Consider the following 5,463-nt stretch of genomic DNA (forward strand, 5'->3'; position numbering starts at 1 on the left):
GAGAGGGAGAGAGAGAGGAAGAGAGAGAGAGGGAGAGGGAGGGAGAGGAGGGAGGGAGAGAGAGGGAGGGAGAGAGAGGGAGGGAGAGGGAGAGAGAGAGAGGGAGAGAGAGGGAGAGAGAGAGAGGGAGGGAGAGAGGGGGAGAGAGAGAGGGAGAGAGGGGGAGAGAGAGAGGGAGAGAGAGGAGGGAGGAGAGGGAGGGAGGGAGAGAGAGGGAGAGAGAGAGAGAGGGAGAGAGAGGGAGAGAGAGAAGGAGAGAGAGAGAGAGAGAGAGGGAGAAGGAGAGAGAGAGGGAGAGAGAGAGAGGGAGAAGGAGAGAGAGAGGGAGAGGGAGAGAGGGAGAAGGAGAGATAGAGGGAGAGGGAGAGAGAGAGGGAGGGAGAGGGAGAGAGGGATATATATATATATGTGTGTGTGTGTGTGTGTGTGTGTACATAATGCCGGAGAACACACACACATATAATATGTATGTATATATGTATGTGTGTATATATTTTTTATATATATATATATAAAATGCTGTAGAATACATATGTGTGTGTGTGTTCACCAGCATTATGTACACACACATATGTATTCTACAGCATTATACACACACACACACACACACACATATGTATTATCCACTTTATATATATGTGTGTGTGTGTATTCTCCACATTATATATACACACATATATATTCTCCAGTTATATATACATATATACACACACTCATATATCTATATCTATTTATGTATTCTCCAGTTATATATCTAGATATATATACACACACATACATATATCTATATCTATATATGTATTGCCAAGCACTACATATATACACACACACATATACATCTATATCTATGTCTGTATTCTCCAGCTATATATATATATATACACACACACATATATCTATATGTATTCTCCAGCATTATATATATACACACAAACATATATATCCTCCAGCTATATATATACATATATACACACACATACATATATCTACATCTATATATGTATTCTCAAGGATTATACACACACAAATATCTATATCTGTATTCTCCAGCTATATATATATATATACACACACACACACACACACGCACACACATATATCTATATATGTATTCTCAAGCATTATATACACACACACATATACATATATATCTATATATATATATCTATATATCTATTCTCCAGCATTATATACACACACACACATACATTATCTATATGTGTATTCTCAAGCATTGCATACACACACATATACATATATATCTATATCTGTATTCTTCAGCATTATATATATATATATATATATATATACACACACATATACATATATACATATAAATATATCTGTATTCTCCAGCTATACACACACACACATATCTAAATTGTGTTTTTTTCCCCTCCCACACCAATGAAGATATAATTCAGTTACTGGAGAGGAAATCCAAGTCTTAGATCTGCAGAAGCGATGAGGCAAGATCTCCCTGAATGTCGAACTCTAGGCAGTTCAAGATCTCTTTCATGGCTCCAGTTTGCAGGATGCTGGGATTTGTAATCCCTTCACAAAGCTGGGCAACAACTCTCATTGCGGCCTGGGTTAATATAGTTCTTTCCGAGGTGTTTCATAGCTCAAAGGAAGGGCTGAGAACTGTAAACCATTTTCCCCCAGGAAACTACAAATCCCAGAATCTTGCATGCTGCTCAAGACAGAAGGTAGATATAGATATATTCCAAAATGGGAGATGCCAGGACTCCAGGCCAATGGAAGATCTATACACACCTAGCAGCAGAAAGGCTTGGCACTCTGCATATGCTCTGAGACACTCTTCCCCTTCCAGAATCAGAAGACACCAATTTGGTCAACTCCTAGTCTTTTGGTTTTCTCAAACTGAGGCTGTGGAATATTAAGAATATCTGCGTTTTCTGGACTGTCTGGCTATGTTCTAGAAGCATTCTCTCCTGACACTTCGCCTGTATCTAAGGCAGGCAGCCTCAGGGTTTGTGAGGTCTGTTGGAAACTAGGAAAATTGGGTTTATATATCTGTGGAAGAGGAAGAACTCTTGTCTGTTTGACAATGAATGTTGCAATTGGCCAGCTTGATTAGCATTGAATGGCCTTGCAGCTTCCAAGCCTGGCTGCTTCCTGTCTGGGGGAATTATTATTGGGTTGCTGTGAGTTTTCCGGGTTATATGGCCATTTTCCAAAAGCATTCTGTCCTGATGTTTCAGCCATATCATTGCAATATTATGGGGAGTCAATCCAAATTTTCCTGGCAGAGGAAAATGCACTCACACACATATACACATCCATAGATATATCACATATATCATATATAATATGATATATATATTAAAAACTATTATATATATTATATACAACACTTTAAGAATATGAGGATATATTTTATTATATATATTATATATTAAAAACTATTATATATATTATATACAACACATTAAGAATATAAGGATATATTATATTATATATATTAAAACTATTATATATTGTATACAACACATTCAGAATATGAAGATATATTATATTATATATTGTATCTAAAAACTATTATATATTATATACAACACATTAAGAATATGAAGATATATTATATTGATGTATATTATATATATTTAAACTATTACATATTAAAATTATTACATATTATATACAACGCATTAAGAATATGAAGATATATTATATTCTATATTCTATATATATTAAAAATATTACATATTACATACAACACATTCAGAATATGAGGATATATTATATTATAACTATTATATATTGTATACAACACATTCAGAATATGAGGATACTATATATATATATAATACATATAAAAACTATTATATATTACATACAACATATTAAGAATATGAGGATATATTATATTATATATATTACATATTAAAACTATTACATTTTATATACAACACATTAAGAATATGAATATATATATATATAATAATAACTATTATATAATGTATACAACCCATTTGGAATATGAGGATACTATATATATGTAAATGTATATATATATTAAAACTATTATATATTACATACAACTCATTAAGAATATGAGGGTATATTGTATTATATATATTATGTATATTAACACTATTATATATTATATACAACACGTTAAGAACATGAGGATATATTATAATATATATATATATGTATATATATATATATAGAAAACTATTCTATATTATATACAACACATTAAGAATATGAGGATATATTATATATATTATATATATTAATACTATTATATTATACAACACATTAAGAATATGATATATTATATATATTATATACATTATCTATATTAAAAACTATTCTATATATTAAGTACAACACATTAAGAATATATAATATATATAATATATAAGATATATTATATTGTATTAAATATATATAATATATATTATATTAAAATATACATATGTGTGTATATATATAATATTACATATATATTATATTATATATTACATTAATATAATATATTAAATTATACGTATGTGTGTATATATATTACATATATATATGTAATATTATATATATATATATAATATTAATATATATAATATTAATATTAATATATATGTGTGTATATATATATATATTACATATATATATGTAATATTATATATATATATATACACACACATATATATTAATATTACATATATATATATATAATATTAATATATATATATAATATATATAATATTAATATTAATATATATGTGTGTGTGTGTATATATATTACATATATATATGTAATATTATATATATACACACACATATATATATTAATATTACATATATATATATATAATATTAATATATATATATAATATATATAATATTAATATTAATATATATGTGTGTGTGTGTATATATATTACATATATATATGTAATATTATATATACACACACACATATATATATTAATATTACATATATATATATACACACACACATATATTAATATTACATATATATATATATAATATTAATATATATATAATATATAATATTAATATTAATATATATGTGTGTGTGTATATATATTACATATATATATGTAATATTATATATATACACACACATATATATATTAATATTACATATATATATATACACACACACATATATTAATATTACATATATATATATAATATTAATATATATATAATATTACATATGTATATGTAATATTAGTATATGTGTGTGTGTATATATATATAATATTACATATATATATGTAATATATATATACACACACACATATATATTAATATTACATATATATATATAATATTAATATATATAATATATATATTAATATTAATATATATGTGTGTGTGTATATATAATATTACATATATATGTAATATTAATATATGTGTGTGTATATATATATATATAAATATATATATAATATTACATATATATATGTAATATTATATATATACACACATATATATATATTAATATTACATATATATATATATAATATATATGTGTGTGAGAGAGTATGTGTAATATATAACATCTCAATGGTTTCCTTCTCTCTCTCTCTCCCTCCAAAGGAGGAAGAAGCCACCCAAGGAGCCAGCCTCCCAGGAAGGGACCAGATGCCTCTCCCATCTCCTTCCCATTGCCAATAGCCAAGGCTCCCAATGCCATGATTCAAGGCTTGAGATGCTCCTCTGATGCCTTTCCCTGGTTCTAGGATGACTCTACGCCTCCAGAGCAAGGGAGGGGTCCTTCCTCTTCCCATTCCATATATCCCCCCTTCTTAAATAGAATTGTATGCACACCCCCCCCCCCAATTCAAAGCATATCCCCCTTGCTTGCAGGTGCAGAAGAGGGAGAAGCCTACCTACCTGGCCCTTCCTTGCTTGCAGTCTTCTGAGGATGGAGAATGAGGGGATTTGGGGGTGGGGGGGTCTCTCAAGGAGAGCCTCTGCTTCTGCTCTTGCCGCCCCCTCTCATGCTAGGATGGAGGGTTTTGGGGGGCTTGCAAAGAGGGAGCCCCACCGCCTCCTGCGACTCCTGCTTCTGCTGCTGGCTCTTCCCAAGCGCGCCCCCGACCCTTCCCCGCGCATGCACGAGCGCTTCTCCCTCTCCCCCCCCCCTTCTTGCCTATTGCTCCCTCCCACGCGCGCGCGCATACACACACACACACGCTCCCCCCCCCCCCCCCGGCTCTGCAGTGCGGCGAGGGGCGCATGCGCCTCCATCCCTCGCCATCTCCATCTCTGGCTTATAAGAGGAGGAAGAAGGGAAGGGAAGAGGAGAGGAAGGGGAAGAAGGGGAGGCAAAGAGGAAGAGAAGGAAGGAGGAGGAAAAAAGAGAGAAGGAAGAGATGGAGGGATGGAGAGGAGAGGAGGAAAACGGGAGAAGAGAAGGAAAAGAGGAAAGGAGGAGAGGAGGAAGAAGAAGGAAGG

General features: G+C 31.3%; 1 protein-coding gene across 3 annotated transcripts in view; it reads right to left on the bottom strand.

Moving 5' to 3' along the window:
• Nucleotides 1-5,122, bottom strand: part of LOC132763103 (actin-binding protein WASF3-like) — a 75,652-nt gene extending 70,530 nt beyond the window's left edge. For all 3 annotated transcript variants that reach the window (XM_067471678.1, XM_067471679.1, XM_067471676.1), the window contains exon 1: nt 4,900-5,122. The gene's annotated coding sequence lies outside the window, so the exon portion shown is untranslated. The remainder of the gene's footprint in view (nt 1-4,899) is intronic.
• Nucleotides 5,123-5,463: the final 341 nt, after the last annotated feature.

The sequence above is a fragment of the Anolis sagrei genome, chromosome 10 (genome assembly GCF_037176765.1).
Source record: "Anolis sagrei isolate rAnoSag1 chromosome 10, rAnoSag1.mat, whole genome shotgun sequence".
NCBI lineage: Eukaryota > Metazoa > Chordata > Lepidosauria > Squamata > Dactyloidae > Anolis > Anolis sagrei.